Here is a 17,793-nt window from a genome sequence, read left to right as displayed (position 1 = left end):
GAAAGAGTTTGGAATTGTTGACCGAGCTTACAATAGAGGATGTTTAGGTATTGTTACTAAGAGATAGTATGATTTCATTTGAAAGAAGGTTCTTAAAAGTTGAGAATATGAGAACCTCAAATCGTGCCACTCACTCAGTTCCTTAAGCAGGTGATATCACTTCTCTGAACCTCCATTTCCTCATCTATAATATGCGGCTACAAGATTAAAAAGAAAAGCTTGCAGGGTTGATCGATAATTGGAGTTAATTGGAATTAATGTGGATAAAGTGCCTGAGCCCAAACTCAGTTATTCTAACCCCAAATTTATCCTCCTTGACTCTCTTAGGTGTGCCAGAACATGGAAGTCTCATGGAGCAAGTCTTAGTCCAATTCTTCTCTGGCTATTTCCCATTGTGACATGTGAAAAGGTGAGAGGATAGAAAGGAAAAGGAAAACGTGAGACAAGAAGGAAGGTCAAAAATTAAAAATTAAAAAAAGAAGGAATATCATTTTTACCAAGAGTTCAGAAATACCTTTTTATACCCCATTCCCTCTCTTTACAATGCCCTCTCCTGTCTCCTTCTTCCAGTCAACCCCTACTTATCCTTCAAGACTTAGGTCAATCCAATCAGTTTTCTGGGAGGTACTCCCAGACTCCCTCATGCTAAATTTGATGCCCCTTCTCTAAACCTCCAAATCACCTTTTGTCTAGGTCTATCTCAGCACTTAGCACATGATGTGTAAGTATTTGGCATATAGCAAGCACTTAATAAACATCTATCTAAGGAATGAATAATATCATTGTGTGGCATAGAAGTATCCTGTTGATTTTTCTATCTAGCCTCATTTCTCTCTATCCATCTCCTTACCCTGCCTCACCTATTCCTCACACCAGCACCCCAAACACACACTTGTTATTCCAGAAATACTACACCGTTTACAGACCCTGAATTCCCTCAGAATCCCCAGCCCTCCATCTTTGCACATCCTGCTTCCTCTGCATGGCATGCTCTCTCACCACCTTTCAAACCCTTAATCATCTTTTGGAAGAAGCTGAGGACATGGTAGTTTCTGAAACTAGGCCACCTGTGTTTAAGTTCCAGCTCTGGTTATTAGCTGTGTGACTTCAGGCAAATTATCTAACTTCTCTGGGTCTCTGTTCCCCTTTTATAGGGCTAATAAAAGTACCTACCTAATAGGCTTGTTATGGAGAGTAGATGAGTTACTACATTTGAATTGTTTATAAGCATACCTGGTACACAGTAACCTCTATAGAAGAGCTTGCTATTATAATTTAAATCTTAGCATCAGTACTACCTCTGTCTATGCTGGGATGACAAATGGTCAGGTTGCAGGCTATATTTTATTAGGATCACATGGTGTTTACATTTTATATTGCAATGCCCTCCAATTAAGTAGAAACTCTACCACTCCCTGTATCCACCTGTTTGATTCATTTGCCTGGTCTTGGAAGCTTTGGGTTTGCAATCTTGAGTAATCACATCTCTTTTCTGACCCCCTTGGACAAACTCCCACAGGTTCAGTGCATACCTCCATTAAAGCAGTTCTACAAATAAGTTCATTTGTATCATTTTTTTAAGATTCCACATATAAGTGATATCATATGATATTTGTCTTTCTCTGTCTGACTTACTTCACTTAATGTGATAATTGTTTAGGCCCATCTATGTTGCTGCAAATGGCATTATTTCATTCTTTTATTATGGGTGAGTAATATTCCAATGTATATGTATACCACATCTTCTTTATCCATTGATCTGTTGATGGACATTTAGGTTACTTCCATATCTTAGCCAGTTACCAATGGGGAAATATTGGGGGAGGGATAAATGAGGAGTTTGGGATTAACATATACATACTACTATATATAAAATAGATAAACAACAAAGACCTACTGTAAATCACAGGGAACTCTACTCAATATTCTGTAATCACTTATATGGGAAAAGAATTTGAAAAAGAATGGATATATGTATATGTATAACTGAATCACTTAGCTGTACACCTGAAACTAACACATTATAAATCAACTATACTCCAATATAAAATAAAAATTAAATTAAAAAATAAATAAATTACATGTGCCATAAATGAATGGCTGACTTGCACAAAATTATGATAGATTATACTAATTTTGTGTGGCATATTTGTATTTAGTGATTCTTAAACACAGCATGTAAGTGCATATACAGTGGGAAAACTGTGAAAGCATGAGTGCTATTCTTTTCAAATAACTCTGTGACACTGACTTCCAATTATTAAAAATTTAGAATATCAAATTAGTAGTAGTTAGAGAGAAGTTTTACACTGCTGACTAAGTTGGGAATCTTCACCTATACCTTATTTTTAATCTTACAAATTATTAATTACCTGGAGTATAGTTTAGATGCATTCTTTCTGTAAGACTGTTTAAAAGAACCACATGACTGTAAATAGGGTCTGACACAATCATCACTGTGCAATAAGCCAGACAGTATAATAAACTTACCCTGTTATTTCAAACAAACAAACAAAAAAGCAGTTCTACAGCCTTCTGATTATTTTCTTGTCTGTCTTCACTCCACTGTGAGCTTCTTGAGCAAAGGGATGGTGATCTCAGTATTGCTAGTACCTAGAAAGTTGCCTTACACAAAGAATTGCTCAATAAACACTTATTGAATGACTGAATGAATGAATGAAATGAAATGAATAGTTGATGTAGCCCCTATTGTCAGTTAAGAACAGGCTTCTGGTGAGAGTTATAGGGTTTCTTTGCAGGCAAACCTAAACTTTAGAAACCATCTGCAGGGAGCTTTCTGGTCCTGGCTGGCTGATTTAAAGAGCTCTCTTTAATTCCTTTCCTCCAAGGTCTCATCTTCTCTGACAGTCATTAATGGGATCAAACTAATGAGACTTAGCCACAAAGGCAAAAGAGGCACAACACAGCACAACTCCCTTTGCCTTTGTAAATAACGTGGAATTTGTCAGGATAAGAGCTGAGGTCTCCTAAAATGAAAAGACATGCATCCTTTTTTGGGAAAATAACAAGCTCAGGGTTTGCACAAAATTTTCCCAAAACAGCATTCCATCTTTAGAAGTGATGAATTGTTTTTTCTAAGTTAAGAAAGTGGGGATGTGTCCATATGTCATTTGGCTAGGACCCTAGGCTGTGTGACCCAGGCCACAGGTTTACAGGCAGAGCAGGCTTCATGGATTTACGCTACTCTGTGCTTGGGAAATGCATCTTTAATAGGTGTACATACATTTGGGAGTAATAGGACTGGATGTCATGCATCCCTAGTGGCTACAGTGTGATCCAGTGGAAAGATCACTGGATTTGGAATCAGACAAAGCTGGATTGGAGTCTATGGCAAACAGACGTTAATGTGGCAACCTTAACCTCCACTTCTGGCACTGATATGCCTGTGTAATGCCCTCCCCTTGAGTAGGGGTGTAACCTGTGATTTGCTCCTCACCAAAAGAATATGGCAAAGGTGATGAAATATCTCTCTCTCTTATATTATGTTACACAGTCGTCCCTCAGTATCTGTGGGGGATTGGTTCCAGGACTGCCTGCAGACACCAAAATCTGTGGATGCTCAAGGTCCTTATACAAAACAGTGTAGTTTTGGCATAAAACCTACGTAATCTTCTTATATACTTTAAATCATCTGTAGATTACTTATAATAACTAATAAAATATAAATGCTATATAAATAGTTGTAAATACAATGTAAATAGTTGCCAGAGCACAAGTTTTGCTTTTTGGAATTTTCTGGAATTCTTTTTCTAATATTTTTGATCCATGGTTGGTTGAATCCATGGAAGTGGAACCCACGGATATGGAGGGCCGACTGTTAATGACCCCATCTTGCTAGCCAACTCATTCTCCCCTTGCTGGCTTTGAAAAACAAGCTGCCATAAATCCTACAAGGAACTGAATGCTGACAACCACATAAGTGGGGAAGCAGATTGTTCCTTAGTTGAGTCTCCAGAAGAGAACCCAGCCCTGGCCAGCACTTTGATTGTGGCCTTGCAAGACCCTAAGCCGAGAACTCATCTAAGCCATTCCCAGAGTTCTAACAAAATAAATTATGAGATAGTAAATGTTTGGTGTTTTAAGCTGCTAAGTTTGCGGTAATTTGTTACACAGTACAGCAAACCAATACAGAGTTGTACCTCTACTACTCCACCACATGACTCTGAGCATGTGCCTTCCCCTTTCTTGGCCTCTATTTGCTCATCTGTAAAATAGGAAATGATAACCATGCAAATCCTTACCCTGCCCCCTTTCCAGGGGACTTTAGAATCCAATGAATGTGGGAGCTCTTTGTAAATCATAAAGCCTGATACAAACGTGAGGAATGCCTGTTATTTTTCTTTGCAGACTCTCCAGGGCATAGCAGCTCAAGTAGATGACCTTGAAAAAAGAGAAAATGGGAAACAAATAACAAAAAAACTGCAGTGGCCTTAAAATTGACACTGGATTATCTGGCCCATGTTGGAGTATATGATTTTATGAAAATCAATCCCTGTGGGTAGACTGAAACATCTCAAACTGTTTGGAAGACATCCTAGCTAGATCCTTAAGGTGTCTGGCTCCTTTGGCTTCAGACTACCCAGCAGCCAGGTGCAATGTCCCATCTGTTTTCTCTCCATCCACCCCACTCCCAGATCCTCACTTTACAGACATCAGCTCCAAAAGCCGTCGTCTAATAGCCTCATTACTTCTAGGTCACTGCCTGAGGCCATGGAGGTTATATGGGGATGCAACGGCCTGAAGCTCTTGCCAGATGGAGCAGAAAGCTGCTGACAACCGAGGGAAGGCTGAGTTCCTTTCTCTTTTTTTCTTATAAATTTATTTATTTTACCTTTGGTTGCGTTGGGTCTTCGTTGCTGTGCATGGGCTTTCTCTAGTTGCGGTGAGCAGCGTGCAGGCTTCTCATTGCGGTGACTTCTCCTGTTGCGGAGCATGGGCTCTAGGCATGCAGGCTTCAGTAGTTGTGGCACATGGGCTCAGTAGTTGTGGCTCACGAGCTCTAGAGCGCAGGCTCAGTAGTTGGGGCACATGGGCTTAGTTGCTCCGCAACATGCGGAATCTTCCCGGACCAGGGCTTGAACCCATGTCCCCTGCATTGGCAGGCGGATTCTTAATCACTGGGCCACCAGGGAAGTTCCTGAGTTCCTTTCAAAACAGACCAGCAGTTCATAAGGCCACACACAGCCATTCAATCTTGTGAACCTGAGCTAGGGAAAAAGGTTTGCTGCATGCTGGGGTCACTAGACCACATGTACAGGTTGATCACCCAGCCTGCTCTTCCTTGAAATAGCAGAAATGTAGGTGTTGGTCAACCACCTCTTCAGAGACCCTGCTCCAAACCCATTCTGCCACATTGCTTGGAATAATGCATGGCATTCAAGGCACTGAATGATCTGGCCCCTGCCTGTCTCTTCTTCGTCCTCCTTCCAGGCATCTTGTGGCTCTTTCTCAAACACTGATTTAGGGCCTTCTCTTAGCCATTGGGACTCTACCATAGAACAGAGAAAGCACCCCCTCTGCCACCACCACCACCAGTAATAAAACAGTAATAGCATCTAACACTTATGTGCTTCGTAAGTTTATTGCATGTATTAATCCATTCATCACCATAACAATCCTATTAGGAATATGCTGATATTATCATCTCCATTTTATGGATGAGGATATCGAGGTGTAGGTCCTATTGCTAATATGTAGTGGTGCGATTTGAACCCAGATACATTGAGCAGGAAAGTATGTTCTTAACCATCATGCTATGCTTTGCTTTTGTTTACTTGACTATCTCTCCCACCAGACTGTGTGCTTCTTATGAGCAGTAATTTTGTGCCCAGTTCCCAGTACATTGTCTGTCACACAGTAGTGTTTAAAAAATGTTTATTGGATGAGTGGATAAATGAATACACAGTGAAAAGAGCACAGAATTTGGAGTCAGAAAGCCTAGTGTCCAGCCTAGTAATCTATCTTCTAACAATTTTTGTGGCTTTGAGCAAGTGAGTTTACCTTTCTAAATCCAAATAGCATAGTGTCCACACTTGTGGGCTCTGGAGCCAGGATGCCTATTTTCAAAATGAGGCACCACCACTTACTGGCTGTGTGACCTTGAGCAAGTCCCTTAGCCTTTCTGAGCCTCAGTTTCCTAAACTTTAAAATTAGATAATTGTAATAATGAGGTCGTGGCTTGTTGTGAGGGAAATATGAGTTAATACATACACAGTGCTTAGAACACTACCTGGGATGTAGCAAGTGCTTGATGCATGTTGGTCATTTATGTTATTATCACGCTTTAATAGTTTCACATATGAAAATGGGGATGAGAATATTTGTCTCACCAAGTTGTCGTGAGGATCATATGAGACAAAAGACGTGGAAATGCCCTGTCCTTAATAGCACAATGTAGATACTACAACTAAACTTAGAAAACATCCCAAATCAGTTCAGGACCTGAAGCTCAGATTCTGTGTAGCTTAATTTCACACTCACAGGTGAATGGCAACCCCTCCAAAAGTTTGGATAAAGACACTAGTGTTGGTCTTGCCAGTGGCTTACAACTCCCAGATTATGTGTGAGCATGGTGCTCTATTTATATAGAGATCTTCCCTCTTGTAAACTGTGGGCCAGAAAGTCTTCCGGATATGTGGCATTTACCCCTATAAGAGGACAGGAGGTGGTCAGAGTTTGGCAGGAAGAGTGACATGACAAGAACAAAGGACCTGTGAAGCCTTAGAAAAGTTTCCACCCTCTGTACCATCTCCACTGAGAGAGGGGAAGGCACAGAGAAAATGAGGGGCTTGGGTTAGATCAATGTGTCACAGTCCAGGCTACACACCATCTACCGTGGACACCATGAGTGAGAGAGCGAAGTTGTCAAGAGGACAAGGAGTCAAGCAGTGGTCCAGCAACCCTGGTTTCCAAGAAGAAAAGGAGTAGGGAGGGAAATAACTACACATTGCTCTAAAACATCCTGGGCTACTGCATAGGAAGGGCCCAAGAAGATGATTACAGTTTCCATGTACTAAGATTCCCAGAGACAAGGGTGGCTAGATTTTGCTCAGGCTGTGACCGTTTTTGGTCTGCCTAAGACAAGGGCCTCATCCACCCAGTCTCACTGAGGGCAAGAGGGATCTAATAACTTCAAGTGAGCAAAACACATTTTTTAACAATGAGGCAAAGGTGAAGTGTCTGGAAAAAAATCCCCATTTGGGTTCTAAAAGCCCCTTACTGCTGGCAGCTGCCGACTGAGATTTGAGTGGGAGGGCACAAAGGAGAGGGAAGGGAGTGAGAGATTTATACCCAGACTAGACTGAGGAACTGATCTAAAGGAGGCTGTGTTAAGTATAAGAAAGTATAGATACAATGCTCGGACTGGAACCAGAGGGACAACAGGGAGTGAAGGTTGCAGACATTTTTCCTATGTGGAGGCTGAAGCAGATCTTGTAGTATTTTCTTCTTTCTTTGTAATGCCTGCACTGACTAGAATAGGAAAGACCACACAAACATCTGACTGACTGTTTGAAAGAAGAGGGGCTGCTGAGGGAGGCCTTAGTGAGGTTTGGAAAGCATAGGAGACCTCAGACTGGATGTGAGTGTTCTGCTATACATCTGCAATTTTAATGTGATTTCCACAAAAACATACAGCTCCAACTATGTGGCTACCTGCTTGACTGGCTTGTACTACATCTACTGCTCAGCAACTGGATTTTAATCGGGATTTCTTGAGCACTTCATTGGGGCCTAGTCTCAGGAGAAGGGGATTATAGTAGATACAAAAAGGCTAAGACTTAGCCTTTGCTGTCTAGTTGGGAAGGCAAAACAAACCCTTGGGTTCCATTATAAAATATACTAAAGGGCCAAATGAGTGAGCTCAGAGACCCCTGGAAGGCAAAATCGACTGAGCTGCTAGACCTTGAAGAATGGTTAGATTTGTGAAAGGAGAAAAGGGAAAAGACAAGAAGGGAAGGGAAGATAAACTCCGGGCAAGGTAACAACTTGAGTAAAGACTTGGAGGTTGGAGTGAGCATAGTCTGTTCCAGATACACAATCTTCACGTGATATAACACGACTCATATTCAAGACACTTCCTCCACTCTTTGATCAAACACAGCTTTGGCTATGTAGATAGATGGATAGATGTTAGAGATAGATAGATAGATTAATAGATAGATAGATAGATAGGTAGTCTGGGGCCAAGAAACAGAACTATGTTTAAATATTCTGGGTTTATCATTAATTCACTATATACAAATTCAATAATTCACCATGACTTTGGACACGTCATTTATTCTCTGTGACCTCTGCTCTCCTCTCTGCCACAGAATGGGGGGCAGGTACACAGAGTCTTATCCTGAAGGAGATTCACCCTCTAGCTAGCCTCTCCATCATCCACACACTCTTTACAATGCTCCCAGGAACTCCCAGGAACCCAGAGAATAACTATGAAGTGAACCCAGATCTAATCAGAGGCAATGACACCAAAAGCCAAAGCCCATGAGAGCCTGAGTCCCTTCTATTCTCCTGTTCCCAGGGTTAAACTTTAGATTCAAGGTGCTGGGCGGGAGAAGGGACCCCAGTGTGGACGTGGGGCCTGCATGGCTGCAGGAGAAACAGCCCTGTGTCTTTGGGAGGCAGAAGTTTCAGTCTCCCAACTTGAACCTCAAAGGCTCCCCCTTGGTCACCCTGAAAACAGGTGGGGTTGAAACTGGGCAGGCAAGAGACAGAGCTGAAGCAAGGCACCCAAGTGTCAGGTACAGAAGGGGCCTGGGGTCCATCTGTCCCCCTTCATCAGTCCTCCTCCCTCCAGGCCCTCATCAGACTCGGGCTAGAAACTCTTTCAGCTCACCTGCTCCCACCCTCTCTACCTGGTGGAGGACTCCCCTCCTCAGCCTTCCTGCCAAGCATTCCCACCCAGTTTCCAAGTGACCTGAGACAGACCTGGAAGCTCCGTGCCTCAGCGGGCACAGGATTCCACTTGACAGGATGTTCTTCCTGCTGGTGATCCAATCCTGCCCCCCTGTAACTTCCTTCCACACACCCACATTCTGCCCTCAGGACAACCAACCAGACAAGACAGCTCCTTATTCTCAGGAATGTCCTTCACATATTTGAACACAGCTACCTCTGCCATTCTTCCTCCCTAGCCAGACCCTTTCTCCCTCTCTCTCTCTCTCTCTCTCTCTCACACACACACACACACACAATTTTATTGATATATAATTAACATACCATACCATACAATTTTTTATCCATTTAAAGTGTACAATTGAACACTTTTTAGTTTATTCACAGAGTTGGGCAACCATCACCACAATCAAAAAGAAATCTTGTACCTACTATCAACCCATTTCTCCCCAGCACCTGAGGCCTAGGCAGCCACTAATCTATTTCATGTCTTTATCGATTTGTCTATTATGGAAATTTTTTATAAATGGAGTTGGAAACATGGGTTTGATTCACACTCTGTGGAAATTTGGGTAAGTCACTTGACCTCTCTAGGACTCAATTTCCCCAGCATACAAGATAGTAATATTGGTTTCAACTTCACAGATTAATAATGAGGCTTAAAGGAGCTAATGAATATAAAACACTTAGTAGAGGGTTTGCTTTTATTACTGCTTTTTACAAAGTGATTTTCCTGATCACTGCTCTCACCTTCAACTGATATGTTCTCATTGGAATGGAGCAGAGAAAGACCTGGGGTGATAATGTAAGTCTTTAGGTGATATTCAACGTATTTAGTAGCCCATTAAAGCAGGACCCATCAGAGTGGCCTCGGCACTGAAGCAGGTCCTATATGTAGGCTCTCTGTTGGGCTGGGCAGTAACTCACTAATTTCTGAACTATGAAGAGGTCAAGGGTACAGGGAATCATTAGGGTAACAGAAGATGCACTTGGAGGCTTCCGGGATACTGCTATTTACCAATCAGAATGGAAGGATTTCAATATTTTAACAACCACTATGGCTGTCCCATTGTGTACGGGCTTGAGGTTGGGCCTGAGCAGGACCATCATCTTCCTTGCTATGGACACTGCACTTCTGGTTATGCAGACTATATCCTCACTGATTTTAGTAACCACCCCACACTGTGCTGAGGATTGAGATTGAAGCTCTTAAACCTTTTCTATTCAGGCTGCTGTTAAGCTCCATCATCCTATAATAACCTCTACTAGGTGGTGTTTTGAATCTAAGTTCAGAATCTTAGATTTACAAATGTGATTCACGTTGATCATTAAGCTCCTTGAATTAGGGTGTGTGCTTCATACCAGACATTCTAGAGGGGCTTCAAGGCTGCCAGGCAGGCAGGGCTGGCAATGGCAGCAATGAGACCTGGCCCCCAAATTTGTTCCTTGGCTCCTCAGAAATGGAAGGTGCTCTGTTAAACCTTGCCCTTGACCATGAAATTAGAATATACTACACATTGACAGAAGAGGAGATAGCCTGAAGAAGCAGAAGGAGATGGAAAGACTATAAAAAGGATCAAACTTTCAATCTGAACAGAGATGTGGCAATGCCAGACCAATTTTAGTTCCAAGCAGTTCTCCAGGTGGAGGCTGATCTGGGAGCAGCAGCCAGGAAGGAGACTTCAGAAGTAGACTGAAAGAGCCTCAGGCCAAGTAGACACATTCCAGGAAATCTAACTGAGAAGTAGAGGAAGGCAAATAGAAAAATGACCCTGAAATTAGGATAGCAAATGGGCTTCTGGTCCAATGGTATTGTGTGAAGTAGTGGGCATCAGGGACAGGTAAATGGGGGCAGAGGTGGTATCTAGAATTTCTTCCCTGGAACCCAGACTAGCAAGGTATTTCCAATCTTGTTATTTGAAAGGTTGGGTTTTTTGCCGTTTGTCTGACTGACCTCCCATTGGTGCTGAAAGTGGGCAGAAAGAAGGCAGCTTGTGCAAACAGCTGCGGCATAGCTCTACCTAGGCTGAGGGCAGATAACCTAAGGGTCCAGTGTGGTGATAAGGGCAGCCTGTCTGGTGAGGAAGGCAGAGGCTTTTTTGAGCCAGGCAGCAGGTGTGCTGAGGAGGATGGCTGGCATCTGGGGACTCGAAGAAAAAACATATCTCCTCAGAAGGCAGTGGAGCAGCTTGGAAGGAGAAGGGAGAGGGTAGTATTGCAGCTTCACTTCTTGCTCTGGTGGCTGAGTGTTGAGGGGTTGGGAGCAGGTATTCAAGAGACCATAAGATGCTCTGTATGGGCCTCTGAACAGATGCTCACTGATGCTGATGCCTACTCACAAAATTCTTGAACACTGTGTTAGGAATACTTGCTAATGAAAACCCTGACCTATCTAACAAGGTAAGGGTGTCTTTCCAATGTGAAACCCCCAAATGTAGATTGGATATTTTTCTCCAGGAGACAGGACTAGGTGTCTCCATCCCCAAGGCTAGGTCTCTCTTCCATTTCATCTGCTTTCAAAATGTGATTAAGAGCAGAGTCTCTCCTGGGATCAAATTCTAGCCCTGCCACTTACTGTTAACTTCACCTCTCTGCGACTCAGTTTCCTCATCTGTAGAATGGTTATAATGAGAGAATCTACCTCTTAGTGTTATTGTGAGGAATCACATTGTAGGTCACACACTTAGAGCAGAGCTTATCATGTACTAATAACTCAATATATGTTAAGATTTGGATTCTGACTCATGATCTGATTTAGTCATAGCCCTTCCTGCTTTGCATCTTCTGTAAATGTCCCTAACTAAGCCACTGAAAAAATGATGTTGGCACAAAGAGGGGTCTCCCTTTTCCTTCTTATAAGCCTTCCATTCAGTTCTCTGACAGATCTGGATATGTACTTCTGGCACATATGTGTATATATCCTGCAGTTACTGTGGTCTCACCTCTCACCTCTGCTGTACTGTTCTAGGACCACTCCTCACATCCTCTATTCTCCTATATTACCACAGACTTCCTACCCCAGGAGGTTGCTCCTTCTATCTTTCCTCCCTTCCTCTCTGCCTTCTTCTTCCCCTACATCCATTCATCCATCTAGTCATACAAGCCAGATATCTAAGGGCATCATACTAGATCAAGAGTCAGAAAACTTTTTCTATAAATAGCCAGATAGTAAATATTTTAAGCTGCAAGAGCTACTTATAGTCTCTGTCACGACTTCTCAACTCTGCCATTGTAGTACAAAAGCAGCCTTAGACAATACATAAACCAATCAGTGTGGCTGTGTTCCAATAATACTTTATTTACAAACACAGGCAGTGGGCCGATATGGCCTGCAGGCTGTAGTTTGATGATAAGAATTATTGTAGAGCATTCCTTTTTACTCAAAACCCATCCTCTTATCCAATTCATAAAAAATATCTCAAATATGTTCACTTCTTGCAAACTCCACTACTTCCACCCTGGACCAAGCCACTGTTATCTCTTCCCTGGACCATTCACTATAGGAGCCTCCTGATTGGCTTCTCTGATTCTACTCTTGTCCTCCTACAATTCATTCTTTACATAGCAGCCAGAGTGTTCCTTTAAATTCAATCATGTTACCCTTCTAATTAAAACCGTTCAGTAACTTCATGCTTTTCTTAAGATAAAGATCCAGATCCTCACTATGGCTTTTATCATGCTTCATGATCTGATCCTGCCTAGCTCTTTAGTCTTTTCTCCCACCACTTTCTTCCTATTCATTATGCCTGAGCCACACTGGCCTTTTAGTTCTTCAAACATGCCAAGCTCTTTTATATGCCAGGACCTTTGCATAAGCTGTCCCCTGTACTAAAAATCTGCCTCCTCCCCATCCCTCCATCTCCATTAATCCATGCTTAATTAATGGCTATTTATCCATCAACGTTCAACTCAAAGGCCATTTGTTTTGGAAAAGCTTCCCTAGTCATTCCCAGACTAGAATAGGTCCCATATTAATACACTTTCAGAACTCCCCATAATTTTCCTTCCTAGGATATGTCCCAGTTTCTAATTAAGCAGTAGTTTGTGTGATTATTTGGTTAAAACCTATCCTTCTTACTAGGGTGTAAACTTCATGGCAGCAGAGAATGGGCCTGTCTTGTTGATTATACAGATCCAGTCTTTAATAAAACTGGTTGCATAATAAGTTTTCATTTTTAAAAAACTACTTTGTTGATGTATAATTGGCATACCATAAACTGCACATATTAAAAATGTACAATTTAGGGCTTCCCTGGTGGCGCAGTGGTTGAGAGCCCGCCTGCTGATGCAGGGGACATGGGTTTGTGCCCTGTTCTGGGAAGATCCCACATGCCGTGGAGCGGCTGGGCCCGTGAGCCATGGCTGCTGAGCCTGCGCGTCCGGAGCCCGTGTTCCGCAATGGGAGAGGCCACAACAGTGAGAGGCCCGCGTACCGAAAAAAAAAAAAAAATGTACAATTTAATGAATTCTGATGTATGTATATATCATGAAAACATCACTGCAATCAACATGATGCTTATATCCATCACCCCCAAAATTTCCTCTTGCCCCTTTGTAATATTTTCCTTCACAGGCAATCACTAACCTGAATTCTGACACAATAGGTTAATTTGAATTTTCAAGTTTTTATTTCTTATTTTTCACAACTAGGAAGTTATTTTTACTGTTGTTATTTTTCTCATCCAATTCACCACCTCCTCTCCCCTCTTTTTTTTATTGTGGTAAAATATATAGTATAGCATAAAATTTGCCATTTTAACCATTTTTAAATGTACAATTCAGTGGCATTAATTACATTCAAAATGTTATGCAACCATCACCAGTATCTATTTCCAAAACTTTTTCATCACTGCAGACAGAAACTCTGTAAACATTAAGCAGTAATTCCCCATTCTTTTTTCCCCTAAGACTCTGGTAACTACTAATCTACTTTATGTTTCTATGAATTTACATCTTTTAGATATTTCATAAAATATTTGTTCTTTGTGTCTGGCTTATTTTACTTAGCATATTGTTTTCGATGTGCATCCAAGTTGTAGCATATGTCAGAAGTTCAGTCCTTTTCATGGCTGAATAATATTACATCATATGGATATACAGCATTTTTTATACATTAGCCTGTTGATGAACACCAGGGTTGCTTCCACCTTTTGACTATTGTGAATAATGCTGCAATAAACATTAGTGTACAAGTATCTGTTTGAAACTAGTTTTCAATTCTTTTGAATAGGAATATGGTAATCCTATGTTTAGTTTTTTGGGGAACTGCCAAACTGTTTTTTCAGTGACTGAACCATTTTACATTCCCACCAGCAATGTATGTGGGTTCCAATTTCACCATATCCTTGCCAATACTTGATATTTTTCATTAAAAAAACTATAGCCATCCCAGTAGGTATGAAGAGGTATCTTATTGTGTTTTTCATTTGTATTTTCCTAATTACTACTGATGTCAAGCATTTTTTATGTGCTTATTGCCATTTTTATGTCTTCTTTGAAGAAACTACTCAAGTCCTTTTCACATTTTTCACTTGAGTTGTTTGTCTTTATATGTCATTGAATTGTAAGAGATCTTTATATATTCTAGATATTAAACCCTTATCAGATGTATGATTTTCAAATGTTTTCTCTCATTCTATAGGTTGTCTTTTCACATTCTAAATAATGTCCTTTAATGCAAAAATGTTTTCAATTTTGATTAAGTCAAATTTGGCTAGTTTTTCTTTTGTTTCTCATACTTTTGTTGTCATATTGAAGAATCCATAGCCAAATTCAGGGTCATGAAGTTTTACACTTATGTTTTCTTCTAACAGTGTTATGGTTTTAACTCTTATATTTAGGTCATTGATGAATTTTTGTACATGGTATGAGATAGGGGTTCAAATTCATTCTTTTGCCTGTAGAAATCCAGTGGTCCCAGCATCATTTGTTGAGGAGACTCTTCTTTCCCCACTGAATGGGCTTGGTACCCTTGTCAAAAAATCAATTGAATATAGATGTATGGGTTTATTTCTGGACTCTCAATTCTATTCCATTGGTCTATATGTCTATCCTATGTCAGTACCACACTGTTTTGATTACTGAAGGCTTTTAGTAAGATTTGAAATCTGGAAGTGTGAGTCCTCCAACTATTTTCTTATCTTTAAATATTGTTTTGGCTATTTAAGTCCCCTTAACAATTCTACGTGAGTTGGGTGATCTGCTTTTCCGTTTCTGAAAAAAAAAAAGGCTGTTGGAATTTTGATGGGGATTGTGTTGAATTTGTAGATCATTTTGGGTATTATTGACATTTTAACACTATTAAGTCTTCCTACACATGAACATGGAATGGCTTTCCATTTATTTAGGTCTTTAATTTCTTTCAGCCATGTTTTATAGTTTTCAGTGTGCAAGTTTTTAATCTCTCTGGTTAACTGTATTCCTAGTTATTTTATTCTTTTAGATGTTATTGTAAGTGGAATTGCTTTTGAAATTTATTTTTCAGATAGTTCACTGCAGGTGTATAGAAACACAACTGATTTTTGTGTGTTGATCTCGTACCCAGAAACTTGAAATCTTTTATTAGCTCTAGTAGCTTTCTTCTGGATTCTTTGGCATTTTCTATGTATAGGAACATATCATCTGCAAGTAGAGATAGTTTTACTTCTTTCTTTTAAATTTGGATGCCTTTTTTTTTCTTATCTAATTGCCCTGGCTAGAACTTCCAGTACAATGTTGAATAGCAGTGGTAAAAGTGGGCATACTTGTCTTGTCTCCTGATCTTAAGGGGACAGCTTTTAGTCTTTAGCCATTGAGGATGTTATTAGCTGTGGGCTTTTCACAAATGCCCTGTATTATGTTTAAGAAATTACCTTCTATTCCTAGTTTTCTGAGTGCTTTTATCATGAAATAGTGTTGGATTTTGTCAAATGCCTTTTCTGCATCAATGGAGTTAATCATGTGGATTTTTCCTTCCAGCTATTGATGTGGTGTATTACATTGATTGATTTTCTTATGTTGAATCACTCTCGTATTCCTACCTGGCCATGGTGTATAATCCTTTCACTATGCTGTTGGATTCAGTTTGCCAGTATTTTGTTGACAGTTTTGCTTCTATATTCATAAGGGATATTAATCTGTTATTTTCTTGTGATGTTTTGCCTGGCTTTAGAATCAGGGTAATGCTGGACTCATAGAATGAGTTATAAAGTGTCCCCTCCTCTTCTATTTATGAAGAGTTTGAGAAGGATTGGTGTTCATTATTCTTTAAATATCTGCTAGAATTCACTATTGAAATCTGGTCCTTGACTTTTCTTTGTTGGGAGGTTTTTGATTACTGATTCAATCTCTTTACTTTCGATAGTTCTGTTGAAATATTCCTCATCTTCTTGAGTCAGCTTAGGTAGTTTGTGTATTTTGAGGATTCCATTTCATCTAGGTTATCTAATATTTTTGTGTAGAATTATTCATAGTATTCTTTTACAATCCTTGTTTATTTATGTAAAGTGTAATCCCCACTTTCATTTTTATTTTATGTATTTATTTTTCTTCTTTTCTTTGTCAGAATAACTAAAGATTTGTTAATTTTGTTGATCTTTTCAAAGAACCAGCTTTTGATTTCATTGATTCTCTCTATCACTTTTCTATACTCTATTTTATTTTTTCTCCACTCTAGTCATTATTATGTCCTTCCTTCTGCTAGCTTTGGGTTTAGTTTGCTTTTCTTTTTCTAGTTCCTCAAGGTAGGTTATTGATTTTAGATATTTATTCTTTTTAATTATAGGTATTTACAGCTATAAATTTCTCCCCTAAGCACTGCCTTTGCTGTATCCCATAAGTTCTGGTATGTTGCGTGTGTTCACTGAAGTGTCTGTTCCTTAGCTTGTTTTCAGCTAGTATTTTGACAGAGATTTCCCTGAATAAACACAGATTAAAACAAATAGACAAATACCTCTTTCAATCTTTGCAAATTGGTTCTTAGCCAAGCTTGCACAGAGCCTAGGGATTGGCCCAAAGTGAAAGTTTAGGGTTTTCTCAAGTCTTTTCTGAGCATGTGTCTTGCCCTAGTCATGCATGTGGCCTTCTAGATTCCCCTGTATGCATGGTGCTTTTGAATGTCCTAATTTCCCAAAGAAACTCTCCCCAGATTATGTTGCCAGGCTTTAGACCAGTCTATTGTCTATTTTGAAAGTTATCTTTTGCCCCAGGCATCTGTGAGTTCTTAGTTCAGCTGGCTGTGTTTTCAAGCAGTGCCCAAGGATTTCTGACCTGAGTTCCAAATTAGTTAGACAGAGATGAGCATCTTGTGTCAGTCCTTCAGGTAATTCCAGACAGGTTAAAACAGACATACTCAATAATTTGTAAGTAAGGTCTCTTCTTCCTCTGGAACCAGGGACCAGGATCCCACACTGGGAATATGGGCTAAGTCTGCTGCTGCCCTGGGGAGGAGGTGAGAGAAGGCAAGTAAAGTGCTGCAAAGCTTTTCCACCATTTTTCTTGATTAAGCATTCGATTGGTGGCTGTAAACCCTTCATTATTTACCAGAGTTCTGACAAAGTTGCCTCTGATTTGCTTGCTTTTGGATGTTTCTGTGGGAGCATAGAGCTCCTACAAACCCTCCAGGTGATTCTGATGCAAGATCAATTTTGAGAACTTATCTTGTAAGGCCTAAAAGATTTCCTGGGGCACGATAACTGGAGCATTTGTGGTACTCTCTGGCATCTCTATGTCAGGATTCTTTGAGAAATCCAGACCAGGGGTCCAGTGGTGAGTTGACCTCTGCTCATGTATCCCTTTTCTACTGCTCCCAAAGAGGACAGACAGTCATGGCCACTCAACATTAGCTCTACAGCCCTTATACTAGTGCACTTTTACCTAGGTGAATCAAAGTCTGAGTAA

The sequence above is a fragment of the Lipotes vexillifer genome, unplaced genomic scaffold (genome assembly GCF_000442215.2).
Source record: "Lipotes vexillifer unplaced genomic scaffold, Lipotes_vexillifer_v1.1 scaffold129, whole genome shotgun sequence".
In the NCBI taxonomy this organism is placed as follows: Eukaryota; Metazoa; Chordata; class Mammalia; order Artiodactyla; family Lipotidae; genus Lipotes; species Lipotes vexillifer.
The sequence above is the reverse complement of the archived record's forward strand: the minus strand, read 5'-3'. Positions refer to the sequence as shown.